The 18,758-nt window shown below is 37.1% G+C and overlaps 1 protein-coding gene across 10 annotated transcripts in view; it reads right to left on the reverse strand.

Annotated features, from left to right (window-relative positions):
• Nucleotides 1-18,758, reverse strand: part of LOC129722121 (prominin-like protein) — a 109,274-nt gene that overhangs the window by 51,557 nt on the left and 38,959 nt on the right. The window contains exon 2 of one of the 10 annotated variants that reach the window (XM_055675360.1): nt 8,583-8,612. The exons of the other annotated variants lie outside the window; for them this stretch is intronic. The gene's annotated coding sequence lies outside the window, so the exon portion shown is untranslated. The remainder of the gene's footprint in view (nt 1-8,582; nt 8,613-18,758) is intronic. 10 annotated transcript variants of the gene reach the window in all.

Genomic DNA, 18,758 nt, shown 5'->3' on the forward strand with positions numbered 1-18,758 from the left:
ATCGATTGGAAATTTATACACGCATCCGCCCAAATGCAAAAAATGTTGTTTGAATATGTGTACTATTGTATTATTGAAAATTGCCAAGCCTTGTTAAAAGGCAGAATTTGACCTCTGATTGGTCACTTAATGCATACTTTTACACGCACGGTCGACAGAATTACATACCGAGAAGAATAAGAGCCTGCTTTTGCCAAAACCAGTCATATTAGTTCTAGATAGCGACTAGGGGAGATCTTACTTAGCGCCAGCAGTGGTGGCAGCGGATAGCAACAGATAGCGGCAGCGGGTATCAACAGCGATAGTGGCAGCGCCAGATGCGGCAGGTGCAGTGGAGCCCACTTCAGGGTGGCGAAAAAGTTTCCAAAATCAAATTCCCTTATATTCCTTCAAACATAACATTGATTTCCCTGATATTTCTCAGCATTCGGTATAAATAAGTGCAACGTAGATAAGCGCAGCTCTGAAACCCCTTATGAAAAAAGTATTCAATCGGATATGAAATAGAACCCGAATTAGCCTTTTATGTTGAAAAAATCAGTTTTTGCGCTAGAGTCGTTTAATAAAGAATCGCGTCACGGTTAAAAAAATTTTCTTGATTAGTTTTTAGTGTTCCTTGATATTCCCTGATCGAAAAATCAATTCCCTGATGTTCCAGGTTTTCGCCACCCTTAACTTTAATAAAAAGTTGCCTTTGTGCGGTAGTGGGCAGCATCAATAGTACTTCATTTTAAATATTGAAACGGTTATAAATTTAACTTTATCTTCATATCTCACAACGTACTGAATTTTCTTTTCTTCAACAATATTCAACACCCAGCAGCTTCTATTATCTGCTTCCAAACGATACAAAACAAATAATGAAGCACTGAACTTCGTCAATTATGCAAACAATGGTACTATTGAAAATTCACAATTCTTGTTGAAACACAGATTTTGAATGATCTCGTTTAATGAATGCTTATAATATTAATATACCGAGTAAACCGAGAAGGTACTATTTGGCCTATATAAGAGCATGCTTCTGCATAAACTAGTCAGCGGATAGCAGCGGTAGTGGTAGCAGGGTCTGTGGTAGGTACAGCGGCATTACTCATTCCTCTAGAAAAAAAGTTGTCTTCGTACGGTAGCGGCAGAATCAGTTTGTAGGTGCATCAACCAGTAGCTTTCGGCGTCGTATTTTGATAACACACAACCGTTTTTGGGATTCTGGCAATCAACTCTAGTCGGCCGTCAAATTTTAAGCGTGAAAACAGCTTTGTACTGTATCAGAAGAGTGCTTTTTTCTTACGGGGGGATAGCACAGAGATGCGATCAGTATCGTATCCGATTTCAAACTGATTTCAATTGTTCGTTTGAGGAAGAATCAATACTCAATTGAAAAGTTAATATTATCGAACGGGTACCAGCAGCGGTAGCTACAGCGAGTACCAGTAGCGGCAAAATGATGAAAGCCTAATGATGTTCAAATATGGGCAATCTGAAAAAACAATTCTCCTCGCTTCATCTGGTACTTATTCAATTAACTAAACTTTCATCTTGACTATCATCACTTGCTTTCTTTATAACACGGTTAGCGTGATCATTTTCGTGCAAAATTTAACAGCCGTGTGTCCCCAAAACGAACTTTGTATTGGGAAACATCGAATGCACGTGTTGGAACTGATATGCGTAGATATAACCTATTGGAAGGCAAATTTCTCGGCATTATTAACCCAGTGGGTATTTTTATGGAAAAGAGTGTTAAACCACAAAACATTCAACTAGATCTATTGAAAACAATCTATTGCAAGATAAACTTTATCACATTGGCGCAATGCGTAAAAGCATTGTAAAACTTTAACATCGTTTTTCTCGTTTGCATGATTTGGAACATGGGACAAATATGCGTATAACGGCAGTAAATGTCTCAGAAAAGCATGAAACGTTGATATCTGATGTTATCACAACAGCAGATCTTGACGTTTTATGCGTTTTCAAGACATTTGGCTTGAAAATCGATTAATTTCATGAGTCTTCTTTATCAGTCATAACAAGGAACAATGCTACATAATAATGATACATAATAACTAACATAATAATTTCAAGTTGAGCTCATAACGTTTCTAGAACTATAAAAATAGCTGGTAAACTGAAAATTATAAAACGAGAACTAACGCAGAAGAAAATGCTTTGAATTTTGGTTCAGCACCCCTAAAGAACGCAACTAGCGGCTGAAAAACCATCCAAAATTGTCATTAGAATTGTTAAAAAATCTTGTAAAGATCATATAAAACCCAACAAAAAATATGAAAGATCACAGATATAAACGACCGTATTGATTGTGATCATCGCAGGAAAACACTTCTGAAAACCTGAAAAAAGTAACGAGTCTAGCAAAAAACGATAGAAACCAACAAAGAACAAGGAAGAAAATTAAATAAGTTATTTCCGGAGCCACTGAAAAATACTTCGAAGAACCAGAGAATACTGGAGAATAAAGTCACAAATCATATACTTGGGTGAAGTTGTTAAGGAATATAATGTTCCCGAAACGTTAAGCAATGATCTCAAATGACACTCAAAATCGCTGGAAAAAAGATTTAAAAAGAAAATATTCCACAATAAAACTCAGAACCACCAAAAATGCCAACTAAGAAGAAGCGAAATATGCTTCTCAATGTCAACTGCAATCTCAAATTATCGGTTTTACCATAAGCAGAAAAGGCTGATAGAGCTCAGAACCGTTTATAAATATTTCTAAAACTTAGAAAAGACCAGAAAATAATGTCCCTTAAGCTGGAAGTACAAAGTCAGCAGAACAAAGAGTTAATAGCATGAAAATTTAGTGCTCATTCGATGCTCATTTAATGCCATATCGCCGAATTTAATGCTCCATCATTTCTTTGAAAAATGCTCTTGTTTGCTAGCTTAAGAAAATAGCTAGCAGACAATATACGAAAACAGCATTTTTAGTCACAAAACAGTTCTATAACGGTCAAAAACATTTAATGCTCATTAAATGCTCTTGAAAAAACCTGATTTTCATGATAATTTTGTTGATTTTGTATGAATTTTTCAAGAATATGATAATACATGAATAGCTTGAATTTTTTCAAACATTTTCCTCTGAAAACAATCAGAATCCTTTTGATACGATTAGATACCAATTGAATGCTTCCATATGCGAGCAGTTTCAATAACTTAGGTGCATTTTTCATTAAATTTTTTTTTTTTTTTTCAAATATATTGTTCTGCTAGCTTAAGAAAAACCTTAGCAGAACATAGGCCAGAAACAGCATTTTTAAGCAATAAACTGTCGTTGAATGGTCATAATGATTTAATGCTCATTAAATGCTCTTGAAAAAACCTGATTTTCATGATAATTTTGTTGATTTTGTATGAATTTTTCAAAAATATGATAATACATGAATAGCTTCAATTTTTTCAAACATTTTCCTCTGAAAACAATCAGAATCCTTTTGATACGATTAGATACCAATTGAATGCTTCCATATGCGAGCAGTTTCAATAACTTAGGTGCATTTTTCATTAAATTTATTTTTTTTTTTCAAATATATTGTTCTGCTAGCTTAAGAAAAACCTTAGCAGAACATAGGCCAGAAACAGCATTTTTAAGCAATAAACTGTCGTTGAATGGTCATAATGATTTAATGCTCATTAAATGCTCTTGAAAAAACCTCATTTTCATGATAATTTTGTTGATTTTGTATGAATTTTTCAAAAATATGATAATACATGAATAGCTTCAATTTTTTCAAACATTTTCCTCTGAAAACAATCAGAATCTATTTGATACGATTAGATACCAATTAAATGCTTCCGTATGCGAGCAGTTTCCATCATTTAAATGCATTTTCTATCTAATATATAGCACATCAAATTCAGTACACAGCGAATCACGGGTTGAAACCCTTATTTCGTACTCTTTTCTATAACAATAGCTTCTCTGACTATTTTCTAGCAACTGTTGGTCCCTTTTTTCGATTTGCTGGGTACTATTTGGTCACGTTTTACATCAAATTAGTCACTAAAATAACTGTTTCTGACATCGTTGACCACTACCAGCCCTGCTGCTTTGGCAAGGTTCAACTATTAGAATATCAGTGAGATGTTTTTCAACGGATTTTTAAGTTTTTCATTATTCATTATTTTTTAAAACTTGCGGTTTCGTCGAATGTCCCTATCCCTTTTTGTAAACTTTTATAAGATGTTTAAATACTTCCCTCTCTCACTAAATCCTTGCGTAATTGTGCACACGGTGCACACACAACATGCTGAAAGTGATGAACACACACTCTAACGTCAGTGTCAGCTTCAAATGACCAAATGTCCTAAAAAATATTATCACTATGCTTCAAAATCCTATTCACTTTTTTTATTACTCCTACTGGTGAGCAAGTTGCATAAAATCTCCTGTCTTTATCCTTCTGCACAAAATCAATTTCTCTCTTACCATCGCAAAGCATAATAAGTGACGGGCTCACGAGAATTTTGCGCGCGAGTTGCCTCATTTACGCGACGCCCATGCACCTCATTCGTTTTGTCAAAAAGCAAAAACCAAAGATATCTTTGTGTACGTCGCAAAAGAATTCCCATTTCCATGTGACGCGCAGTGGCGTAGGGCCCACCTGTGCAACATTTGCACTGCACAGGTACTCTGTTACCTAACATCCAAACTTGTCACCAGAGGCGTCGCGTGGCTGATTTTGCTACATGTACACAAACATTAACTTGAGTTCTTTATTATTCATGTATTATCATATTATTATCATATTATTGAAAAATATATACAAAATCAATAAAATAATCATGAAAATCAGGTTTTTTCAAGAGCATTTAATGAGCATTAAATTACTATGACCATTCTACAACAGTTTGATGCTTGAAAATGCTGTTTCTGGCCAATGTTCTGCTAACTTTTTTCTTAAGCTAGCAGAACAATATTTTTGAAAAAAAATTATTTAATGAAAAATGCATCTAAGTTGTTGAAACTGCTCGCATATGGAAGCATTTAATTGGTATCTAATCGTATCAAAAGGATTCTGATTGTTTTCAGAGGAAATGTTCGAAAAAATTGAAGCTATTCATTTATTATCATATTATTGAAAAATTTATACAAAATCAATAAAATTATCATAAAAATCAGTTTTTTAAGAGCATTAAATGAGCATTGAATGTTTTTGACCGTTATAGAACTGTTTTGTGACTAAAAATGCTGTTTTCGTATATTGTCTGCTAGCTATTTTCTTAAGCTAGCAAACAAGAGCATTTTTCAAAGAAATGATGGAGCATTAAATTCGGCGATATGGCATTAAATGAGCATTGAATGAGCACTAAATTTTCATGCTATTAACTCTTTGTTCTGCTGACTTTGTACTTCCAGCTTAAGGGACATCAGAAAATAATCAAAATGTGCTTAATCAAATAGCTCATAATTACCTCAAATAACCAGAAAACAAAACAAATAAGACCAGAAGAGAAAAGACCAAAAAGTAAATGATACTGAATTTTCATTTTCTGCTTTTTTCTTTTTTTTCAGGTTTTTTTGGACAAAAAAAGAAATTGATCCCAAGCGATAATTCTTATTTGGACCCTAAAACTGCCTTCAATCCGAAGATTATGTTGTAAGTAAATGCTGCGTAGACCTCTTGCTTAATCTGGGCTGTTTTAGAGAATTTTGGGTAAAACTTTTAATCGCACAAATGTACTACAGAGCATGGCATAAAAAGTAATTGTGGAATGTATGAATCCTAGCTAGAAGAAACGAGTGAATTTAGTAGCTTCGCAGTGCAATCGGTTGGAAAGAAGAAAGAAGATGACTAACGCAACATCTAGCAGTGAAGTATTTCCTTCAACAGTCAGTTTCTGACACATAATTAATTACTTTTGGCATATATGTAAACGATCTGTCAATCCTACTGCTGCACAACACGGTACCCCAGTGAGACTGTAAAAATCCGTTATGACAAATTATCTGCAACCGCTCCGGGACAGCGAAGAATATGCGCAGCACCACTAAATAATGAAAATGATATAGGGCTCAAAATCTGTTCAACTTGAGTCAGAACGAGAGACAGTGCCCGTGTGACTTGTAGCCGACAATGCGGACAATGACTTTTTCTCAGCAAAATGGGTAAAAAATATACGAAAATGGTAAAAAAAACACTGTAGGAGACATGCAGAATTGACAAATATTTAATTAAAATAAAACTACGATTTGGCTCCCAGTTTCTTACCTCAAGCTCAAATCAATGTGTCAAGGAATTTCCCGGTTTCCCCGATTGAGATCAAAGTTTTCGTTTTGTACGTGTACGGCTGGTGTTAACACTCAACGGTAAATTTGGTCGACGCCGAAAACGAATGAAAGAAATGATTCACACATCTTTCAAGCGGAACGCCGCACGCAGCACCACTTCGGACGTAAATAAGTTTCACCGGGTGACAGTTTCCCTTTGCAACTTTCACTGTCGGTCGAGCGAAAGGTTGCTGGTTTTTTGTGTTGAATCTTGTCCCATGGGGTGATTCGGCGTGCCGTTCGGTACCCACTGTTTAATACCAGCGAAACGGTAATTCCCTGAGGGCACAATGTGGCTCACGTAATGAACTTAATTACCATCCGTCGGGATTGATTGTCAGTTCCGATGGCGGACAGACATTGGTCATTGAATCGTGAAACTGTCTACAAAAAAGAAGAATACTAATACTGAATTCGCCAGCCATAAATCATCGTCGCAATTCGGCCACGCTCCAATTTGAAGTGTCCCTCCCAAACGATGACACGCCCTTGTGATTGATGGCGTGTTTCACTTTTGCACGAAACGAAGACGCTAAAATTTGCAACTTATGAGACCACTTTCTAAATTGAAACCTAATTCCGATTGAGTTCAGCAGCACTGGGAGCTTGTGACTGCAAATTTAGACAACACACGTGTGCTGTAGGATGTCACCAAACAAGGGAACAAAGGCCTGACTGCACTTGCAATCGTTGGCATGTGTTAACTCTCCTCCTGAAGATGGGCAGTATTACACCCGAAACCGGTCGAGTTTTAAGGTAAAAATTTTAAAATGTTAAATGTAGTAAGAACGATAAGTGTTGTGTTTTGTCCCGCGTCGCGTCGTATGAGTGTTAACTCAGGAACGTGAGAATCTAATCGTAATAATTTGCCCGAGAACTGATCACGTACTCAACTATCGAAGACAGTAACAAAGATAGTAACACATTCTGATGGGTTTTGATTCGCTTCACCACAAATGGAAAAAATGTACACGGAGGAAGGAAACAAAGCATCGTTCCTACTGAGGGAATGAAACGAGATTGCAGAACCTCTCCGTTAACATCCCCAGTTAAACGAATGATTTAATACTTTAGTCCCGACTAACCACTGCATCGCTTCGCGTCGCCGGTTTGCATGATAATAATGCAAGTCTGAAGCCTGAAGTTGAAATGAGACAAGAGAATCCCTTTTCCCGAAACGTTCTACATCTCGGCTTAACCTGCCACTGTTGAACAAACAGAGAAGAATTGCACGGCCGGGCAGCGCGACTTGCAGCGTTCGAGCGAGTTCAACCCTCCGCCGGTGGCAAATCGTTTGCGAATGTAATTCAAGCGAAACCCAACTGTAGCAGCATGCCAAGGCCAAATGGACTCGGCTCTGTCGGTGCAGGAAAGCCGAAAATTCCTCCTGCGACAGGAAGCCATTTTAGAGCACTATCCTGCTGTCACAGCCAGCGTGGGGTTTCGTTGTTTAAAGCTAGTTCCATTTAATGCTTGTTTTAATTTATGAGGAATGTTTTATTTCTTGTTGGTCTTGTATACAGTGGATATTATAAAACCTGTTTCACGTTTCATTTCAGAGAGCGGGAGAAAAATAGAAATCTCCTAAAAAGGTCAACTGGAGAGGGCTGAACGGCAGAACCTTGTTGTATATACGCAAAAAAAAAATCACATTTGTTGCTGTCGATGCTGCGGCAGCATATCAATGCAACGCCTACATTCCGTACACATTATAACGTATTTGAAACAGTTTATATTATATTACCTAACATTAGTTACGGGGTAGTAAAATTTCTAATTACTAGCTCGCGGCAAGCATCTCATTTGTTATTGACAATTAATACAACATCATAACACCCAATAACTTATAATTCAAAAGCGCAAGATTAAAGAAAAACACCACCCGAACACGCAACGTGTGTTTAGTCTCACTTTGCTGCGTGTTCAACAGCCGTCGCATGCATTCATTAGTCATAAAAAATGTTTAGACAAAACAGACCATGCTTCATCGATAAACCGCACACAACACAACACAACATAACACCCGTTGCTGCGGTACATATTGTTCTTGCCGACGCAAATAAATCGGCACAAACAATAAACAAACAAACTAACGCTACCTTCTCTCACTAAGGAGCGGTGCCTTGTTCGATTTTCGTGTGTTTTACGATAAAACCGCCACAAACAACCCACTAACCTGGTGGCCCGTAAGCGAGAGTCCCTTTTGCGAGTATTAAAAAGGGGCATTTTCTAAAAATAGTAATCGTGCTATATACCAAAAATGATATTTATCATTGTTGCTTACATCTAAAACTCCATCACTTCGGATGTATACCTGCAAAAATAAAAGAAAAAAAAAACAACATTAAACAGTAGAATAAATTTGACAATTATTGACTAGTATTCGAAGATTACTCAAGGCTAAAAAAATTTCAAGGTCTGCCTGCCCCAAGCAGCTCCACTGTATAAACAAGCTTAAACGCGATGTGAATTCCAACTTCAACAATTAAGGTACTACATCTAAACAAACTCGCACCCGTTTCAAAGCTTCGACCAGGGTTGCCAATGTTCCAGTTTAAACTGGATTCCTCCAGTTTTTTTCAAGTGATCCAGTCAAACAGTTTATTCCCAAAATCTTCCAGGTTTTTCAGATATTTGCCAGTTTCATCCAGTTTTTTATCCACTCGAGCTCCGATTGGTTTTCGGAAATATTTTTAAAACAGAAATTTTGTAGATTGATAAATTATAATGACAATTCTTAACACAGGGTGGGAAAAAATTTTCAAAATAAAATTCCCTGATTTTCCCTGAAATTTAACATCAATTTCCCTGATATTTTTCAGCATTCGGCACAAAAAAGTACAACGCAAATCCGAAATCACAGTGAATAAAGTATTCAATCGGATATGAAACCCAACAGTAGATGTCCCGTATTAACCTTTTGCGCTGAAAAAAATCAAATTTTCCCTGAATATTTGTCAGTTCCCTGATCGAAAAAGGAATTCCCTGACATTCCTTGATTTTTAAGGTTTTTCCAGGTTTTCGACACCCTGTAACAGCATTTTCAGTATACCATCTTCTCGCACGAAACACGGTCAAATGGTTGAGATAAAACCAAACAAATAGATATTACCAGACCATAAAAAAATCTTCTATTTATTTTCTGTTCCGTAGCAGTTAAAAAATGTTAAAGGACTCAAATACCAAAAGATAGCGAAGTCAGAAATAATTGAAATTTAAACTTCACTGATGTAACGGAAGGAAATGTTGCGTTAATACTTTTGTTAAATATAAAAGTAAATGGAAAAGCTGTATATCTTGATTTTGAGATAGGTTGATTGCGTAATTTAAAATTTTGCTGCTGTTCGGGGAAATTTTTCAGTCCATAATTTTAACAAAATGTAAGCTCAAAACAAAACAGTTCTGATTAAAACGAGTAATTTTTTGCAAAGCGTTATCGCTTTAGTTGCTGTATCCAAAACTTACACTGGATTCAATCCCCGTAACAGAAAAGCTCTTTCACAATCTTTTTTTATCCTTTTTTCTAAATTTAGTTGGGATCCAGTTTTTTCCAGTTTTTTCTTCAGCCTTTTTCCAGTTAAATCGAAAATTTTATTGGCAACTCTGGCTTCGACTGACTCGCGCAGTTGGGCAAACATTCAAAAAACAACGTAATCTGCATGTGCAACTTAAAACCGGCACATATCAGTAGCTAGTAGGTAAGGTTTTCGGACTGCAGCGCAATGCTGATGCAGCAGGAAGGCCAGAAGATAAGAGCTGTCAGCGGAAATCGCGTCAAACATAAACAATTTACAAACTGTAGACCACATCACTCTGTAAACATTGCGGTCTGCGCCCAAGAGGAAAGATTAACTGTCCGAAACACGCAGAGCAGGAAGACGAGATATTTTAACAACAAGATTGATGATGCGCTGCCTTTTGAAGTAGAATACTTCTCTCAGGAAGTTCGGCTACATAGGGATGTGAAATGAAAAGCTAAAACCAAAAAAAGTGAAAAATATGTCCAATTTCAAATGCTAATAAATCGGTTAGTATTCGATGGATTTCCTTCGTTCTTGTAGCAATAGATTGGAAAATCTTCTAAGATTCTTTACAAATGAAGATAATTGTAATTTTGTTATTCGCACTATTGTACTATTGAAAATAGTCAAGCCTTGTCAAAACGAAAAATTTGACCTCTGATTGGTCGTTATATGATTGCTTCCCAAGCACGGTCGACAGAATCATATACCTTGCAATTGAAAACATGCTATTTGGCCTATATAAGAGCTTGTTTCAGCCGGAGCCGCTCATAATAGTTCTAGACAGCGACAACAGCAGTCGTTCTTCCTTAGCAGCAGCACTAGCCCTGTGGTTGGTCACCACGTCTCAGGAGCAGTTAATTCCCCCACTGTTGAGGCAGCTCAAAGGTTGTGATCATCAACCGATTTTGAACCGCAAAATGCCTTCTTCAAGGCAAATAAAGAAATAATTGAAGGTTAATAATTTTCTGGCATCAACACAAGCAGACATTCTGTGAGGGATGCAATCAAATTCTCTTGTAGTTGTCTAATTTTTACTTTATTTAGTAAACCTCCCACTGTAGGGGCAGCGCAAAGGCTGCGATCAGCATAACCGACTTTGAATAATAAACTGCCCTGTTAGTACGCATTCACAAAAGCAGTTAGTTCGACTATGCAGAGCTAATATGAAGTCGATTCAATCAATCAGCATAAACAGAATTTCGTCGTCTCCCAGCTGCCAAGTTGCAACATGATGCAACACGCAACAGCGAGCAAACGAAATCGCTTGATGTTACAAACCGCAATAAGATACGGGTTAAAACCGTTGCGTGTATGAGAGCACCATCGGTGTTTATTCGCTGGATACAAAAATCATATGCGAATTGTGGAATAATTTGTCTGAAGAACATTAGGGAATGGAACAACTGAACTGAAAGGCGTGGCCTATTACGTAGCACCCTTCGGCTATAGAAGAGTGTTTCTGGGAAAACTAGCTACATTCATTAGTCGGAAGGTGAGCTGGATAGACCTCCACAACGTTGACAGCAGTAGCAGCAGATATCAGCACTCAGCAGTAACAGAATATAGCAGCGGGTCGCGCCTGTGGCTGCCTTCAAATTAAACAAAGCACTTGCCCTGTGGTTGGTCACCACGTCTCAGGCCTCTGCCTGAGAACGAACGCCAACGCGAGCGATCGGGCGAGATTTTTGCCGTACATCAGCCGGCACTTCCTCTAATGGAAAAGTTGGATCATTATGTTCAGAAGAATATGACTGTCGGTAATATTACAGAGATGCGATTGCATTATATCCGATATGGAATTGAAGAATTGTTCTTTTGAGGACAAATAAAACACTTAATTTGAAGAATTAATAGTTTTAAGTACCAGTAGCAGTATGGTAACAGCCTCAGCGGTAGGTAAAGTCGGTACTTCCATGAGGCGGATGTTATAAGCAAGTAAATGGAAGCGGCACGGCGAAACATTCGGGTGTGCTTAAGCTTGTCTCTTTGTCTAATGGTCAAATATTTGACCTTCTGACATAATGGTCAAATTTATTTGACATCATGGTTGTTGTTTGCCCGTGTTTGCCTCATGTTAAAATTGGCGAGTGACAAACAATTATCTTTGACCAAATTTTTATCTGTCAAAAAGTGACAAATATTTGACGCTTGGTCAAAGAGTGTAATACAGGCTTTAGACGCGCGACATTTTTCGTTGTTGATATTATTCCCCACATGAAACGACGCGCTTTCGTACGATTGCGGCGGTATTAGCGGTAGATGCATTTGCCAACACTTACTCCAGTAAAGCCGTGTTTAATTTTCAATGTGAAAACATCTTTCTATTGTGTTGGCCGTGCGCGTAAGGCCTCTGCCAGGCTAAACGCGAAAAGCGGCCGGAACCGATTCGCCCGGCCGTAGGTTAATGTACAGCCGTAAGTAGAGCTGTGTAAAAGTATTCTACTTCAACCTTGCGGTCGTGGCTTTGCACACAACCCTCCTGTGATTTTTTTTTTTTTTTTTTTTGATCGACATTCTTGGAACGGAGGAAGTAAAAAAGTGTGTTTATACAAAGGTTTATTGCGGAGGCATTAAGCAGCGTTTGAGTTCTTAATGACTACTCGTCGTAACAAAATTATCCGTGAAGTGAATAAACGAATTTGAGCCGTAATTACTGATTTACCGAATGAATTTTTTTTTCTAGCTGTAGAGCGATTTCGACCACGGTGTGAGTCATTATTCCAGTGTAAACTAAGAACAAACTTTACAACGCGAACTAACAGCTTACTCTCTCTAGCTTACGAACAGACAAAACAAAAAAGATGGCGAATAGAGCTCCACATAGTCTGCGAAGCTGCCGCGGAAGAAAAAGAACCGTTGATTGGACCACTTTAGTGTGAAAAGTTCGCGCAAACAAAGGGGCGCCTCTGTCTATGCCCCCATTTTTGGAGCGTCGAATAAAGAACAGGTGTGTTAATTGCCTTATGCGAACACGTCCCACTTGGCCGGGTGTTTATCCGTGAGGAACATGCTGAAAATAAGGTGACAATGGCTCGAATGGGTGGCTCTTTGACGTAAATTTTTTTTTCTTCTGTGGCGTTGAACTGCATTATTTGAATCGACGAAGCTTGCATAATCGTGTCGAAGCAACGGGTTTCTTGATGCACACGTGAAAAATGAGGTGTGAAGTAGTCTAATCTAATTCTGGACAGAACCATTCGGGAGCAAATCTCATGGAATTGACATCATCATTTTTCTTATTTCGTCCATAAACAACACTTTAGTAGACATTAAAACTTGTAAGATACAGTTGTAAAATAAATTATCTAGCATGGCATAGCATAGCATAGCATAGCATATTTGATCGCCCGTGTGTTGCCCGCGATTGACCAGAATCAGCTGAAATTGCACAAAGAACCGTCAAAATGGTGCCTAGGAGTAGCAAACCATTTTCAGTGTACAATTCCCGGTGATCTTTCTTTTCACTGGTCAATAACGAAGCTGGCCACGCCCAATCCCGATCAATAGAGGAAGGGATATCGGGAGTGTTAATTTAATACTTGTTGCTACTAGAGACCGAGGAATCCTCTGCATCATCTACAAGTATCAAAGGAAGGAATTAGTGTTAGTGGAAAGGAATTAGTCTGGATCCATCGAGGTTGATGGTGCGATCTTTTCTGCACAAATTCGCGCACGATATGGTTACTTCTCGGTCTCTGGGCAACCGGCCACCAGGAGACGATATAAATAGAACCGCGCAACGATCTAGTTATCTTCGGCAACCTACCAATCGTTAACAGTCTGTATCACACCAAACTTCGCGTTTAATGCCGTGAACTTAATTCAAATTCACCTAGAAACAAATGGATTTCGTAAAACGCAACAACCGCACGCCGACTGTAAACTACGAAAACTATTGGTACCAGCTCAAATAACCGATAGAGCGCTGTATTAAGATAGTCACACTGAGCGCAGTCAAAATACCGTGCGCGAAACTGAACTACCTTCTCCGAAAGCAAACAAGAGCGTGCCTGGTATGACGAAAAAGCCAAAACACCTGCTTTATTAAAAAGAAGAAAAAAAAAGGGAACCGGCGAAACAGAAATAGATTTGGCATCCATGCAGGGTTCGTCTTTGTCGCGATTGAATAATTACAATATTTATCGAACGAACGAAACCTACTCTGAATCGTAGCGTGCTAAAACAGAACCAACGGGCGTACAGTCTCCGAAATAATGATTTGGTACATCTCGGAAATCACAATACACCGATAATCCTTAGATGAGCAAAGCTCACCAAGGCCGAAAACACGTTTACACCGGAGCATTATGTACGACCGCTGTATTCCCTCTCACCGACGCATACGCGAGAGGACACGGTGCTTCGCCCCGATAATCTTTTGTTTTGTATTTAAGTTAAGATACCTACTGAGTATAAAAACTGGCAAAGTTTCATGCACTCATAGCTCAAAAATTTAAAAAAATGCAATATGATATCGAACAAGACAGAATTCTAAGTTGATTGATGAAATGCCAAAGCAATCGCAATCAAAATTTAGTTGCTATTCCGATCAACAAGATTTTCACATAATTAATAAAAATTGTCTATGTGTTTCAATGTTTGTTCAAAAGCTAGAAAAATCATAAAACAAGGGTCAGTTTTATACCCAAACGTCCATAACCATTCGGTCAGGCCGCGATAAGTTTCTGAATTATATTCTAATGCTACTAGTGCCGTGTTGTTAGAGCCAGCGTGTACATAGGTTTAAAGCTCTCACTTATTGGGGCAATTCTGATTGTTCAAGCAGAGCTTTAGCAAATGGAACGACTCCACAAAACCACGCTAAAATAAATCTCGACATATTGTAAGCAATGCGCCCAGATTGGCATCTACCAAAAAAATAAACAAATAAAAGACCAATTATTTTCAAAACGGCTAATTGACTAAACATAACACTTACTGCTTGTAGATTTATTTCACTTTTAAAATTAAAATAATTTTTTTTCTGTGTACCGTGCTGGATCGAAATCCGTACACCTAAGCACATGATAATCTTCGAGGGTCAATATAAAATCAAGAAATCACATATTGCTTTAAACTGACATGTTTAGTTATAGGTCTACTTATATTTTATCACTATTTTCCAGCAAAATGATTAAAATCACTCCGAAACTCGAAAAACTCATGTTTAAATAGAACATGTTTTGAATCGAAATCCGTACACAGTTTTTTGTCTGAATCAAAACCCGTACACTTTTGAATCGAAATCCGCACACACGCGATATAGACTGGATCAAAGTCCATACAACAATAAATCAAACTCCGTATAGATGAAGAAGTACAAAAATGAACATCTTTTATTTATAATTTACCTTTAAATTACCGAATAAGTATATTTTGAGGATCAACTGGCTCCTAAAGTTTCACACGGTTTTCTAATTTTTGATATCAGCTGAAATAGTGCAATTTTCATAGCGTTTCGTAGTAACCGGAACGCCGGAACCTCTCGAAGCTTCCCGGTACGACTTTCCCTTGCGCACCTCATACACAGCTCGTTTAAAATTGTTTGCCGTTTTTATCTGAAGAACGTTTTCTTAGTAAATTCTCTAACGATACAACGAAATGACAACTGAAACCGATACACGATGGATTTTTCATTTTTAATATTTTTATTTCATGGCCTACTGGCGCATAGTTTAATTTAACAGAAGGCCAACAACTCAACGGATATGTACGTGTAACTATCATATGAATTTTCACTTTTATAATGCTTAAAACTGAAGAAAAACATCAAGGTGTACGGATTTCGATACTGTACGGGTTTCGATCCAGCACGATATATATCGAAAAAATATCGATTAACACGTAACAACTTGCACATCCCCACAGACAGACAATGCAGGTGTTACAGCAAAATTTTCCAATTAGAATTATCTTTCTCGCGCTTTCTTATTGAAACATTTTTTGCTAACTGACGCTAGTTATATGAAGCAATAATTGAACGAATAAAAGCAGAATACTTAGATTTAGGTACATAGGTTCTTCGACCCTTTTCCTTCCGCCTTCGTTCAACATTTACCATAGCACTTGCCACTGTATGACGTAACACTTTGACATTTTTTTCTTCGTTGGATGTGGCTTACAAAAAAAAACAGAAAATTGAAACACATTTTGCCGGACGATTTTCACATGATATCGTTTTTATTATGCCAACTTCACACAATACAAACTTGAACTATTATATCAATTCAAACTTCAGACTCTTCTTCTATAAATTCAGCAGAATACACTCGAATTACGCAAAAATATTACGGAGCAATTTTTAACGCGCCTACTAATGGCCGCCAGAAAACAGTTGCAAAATAAATTATCTAATAAAATAATTACGTCGTTTTCAAAAACAAACCTTGAATTAGAATGGTCTAAATATCCGTGGACAAGTCATGTGTTCTCTAGTCCCCAACATATACAAAGTTGTGTTAGGACCAAAAATGTTCGTTTTAGCATTTCCGGGCATACAACGCGTATAGAAATATTCAAAATTGAAGATAGATAAATGATTATTGAACCATTTTTTTCGAGCGCGATACCGCCCATACTGCAGGTCTGGACAAAGACCCGAAAACAGTCGACTGAAAAGTGAACTTTTATGCACTTTTTTATGTTGAACAATTCCTTTAAAAAAAACGGGCAACCAATTAAATCGACCATTTTTGATTTGGCTGAAACTTTGCACAGACGATTCTATAGGCAAAAAATGCCATTTTGTGCTATTGGATTAATTTTTTAGAACACGACTCATTTTTCGGGAGCTATTGAAAAATGCTATTTTGGTAAGTTATGGATGATTACAAAGATTTTCAGAGCCAGAACGGTTTGTTTGATCGGTGTGACGTTTTCGGCAAAGTGGTAGATAATTATGTTAATTTTCCGAAAAAAACATACACTCTAAAAAAAATTTTTTTTTTTTGAAAATAAGTTCAAATAAAAACATTTATCATTTTTTTAAAATCTATTTTTTTTATTTCCAATAGAGCACTCTATTGGGAGTTAAACATATTTTTACAGTCAAAACGGTTTATTTGATTGGCATAGTTTCTTTGGCAAAGTTGGAGATAATAATTTTTTCCTTCCATAAAAAGATGTACACTGTGAAAAAAATACACTGGGAAAAAATATTTTTTTTTGGAAAATTAAGCTAAAAAAATATGCTATAACTTAGCAAGGAAAAGTCCTGAAGATGTGTGGTCCTTGGAAAAATATTTGTCAAATCAACAAGTCATTGCATAAATCAATGCGTAAAAGTCCCTGTGATATCGAGCGGTCTGATTCTACTAATATTCAAAACATTTTGCTTGCCAAAGTGGACTCTGTAACCTTGAGACTATGAGATACCCATGCTGGGCCCATAACCTATAGAATTGAAAAGTCTGCATAGTTTGAGATTCAGAATGGCAACTAACAAATTTTTTTTTCTTTGGCCACTTATAAACATTCTTTGGGTAAGCCTTAATCACCATCTCCTACTTCAACGCAATTGTCAAAAATCCCAAAATTGACAGAAATATCGAAACTATCGAAAATGATGAAATTCAAAAATGTAAAAACGAGAAATGATAAAAATTCCAAAACAGTCATATATATTAAAAAATATTATTCAACCAAGGACAAACAGTTTTAAAATTTATAATTATTCCTTATATTACGCTGCTCATTGTGTCATCTTGGATATGAATATTTCGTCTGGGTCCCGGCCTCTGGATATCAACCATAGTCCGAAATATCGATATTGAGAGGAACTTGGCTATTTCAGACTGTTGCACAAAACTGGAAGTCGTCATCTTGGATTTATTAAATGGCATCTGGGGTCTATTATGACTTCTAAGCATCATTCGGATTCTTGGGAATCAAATCGTTACAGGAGATCAGCTACTTTACAGCAATTTCACATCGAATAATAAAAATGTGGGAAATTGTATATATGTAAGGAATGTAGGTAATGTCAAAAAGGTGGAAAATGCCATGAATTTCAAAAATGTCACATACGCTAGAAACGACAAACATTACCAATAATGTGCAGTTCTGAAAAAAATAGTGAACGGTTATACAACATAGGTGATAGATACATGTCAAAAGCAACCTATACAACATAGGTGATAGATACATATCAAAAGCAAACATATCTAAAATGGGAAAACTGGAAACTCGCCTGTGAGAAATATTAGCGACACTTATTAAAAAAATATTGGGACGAAAAAGTATTTAACCGAAATTCTCGAACATTTCGACAGTAAATCGGTAATCTTTAAAACGGGGAGAAGAAAATAGAAAGTAGACAGGAACAAGTTACAGTGAATTCATGCTCGGTATTTGTCATGGACCTAGTTAATAGTAAGAGATTCTATCCAAATCTGTTTAATAATATAGATAAATCTATTGGAATTAAGATTGCGACCCTTCATTTAATGTACACGTAACAATTATGCCCGCAAAATGCAAATTTTCGCTGTTAAATATGAAGTACTACCCTGCATCTTGACCTAGACTAATACACCCGCACAATGTCAGGTTTCAAACAATATGATCCTGACGATGCATAATTTACACCAACAAGGAGAAAATAAACCGAGATGATGTAAGAGATGAGCAAAGCGGCCATTACATGACACCTTACCTGCTCTAGTTACGAATTTTCGAATAAATTTAAATTGAATTTACAATATCTACACGGCTGAGGTCAGAATATACACTAATGAAATGGAACTCAATTAAATATCAAAACTGACCGTATAAATGACCATTCTTTCTCTTAGTGTTGTGATAAGGGCGGCGGCTCAGGCAGACAGATATCAACAAAGCGCACCGCAAGCTTCAATCAAGCCTATGTATAACCTCGGGGCTGCACTGATAAGACAATTCAGAAAAACCCCACCAAAGTGTCACAATCGAGTGGTGAT

This window comes from Wyeomyia smithii, chromosome 2, assembly GCF_029784165.1.
Source record: "Wyeomyia smithii strain HCP4-BCI-WySm-NY-G18 chromosome 2, ASM2978416v1, whole genome shotgun sequence".
NCBI lineage: Eukaryota > Metazoa > Arthropoda > Insecta > Diptera > Culicidae > Wyeomyia > Wyeomyia smithii.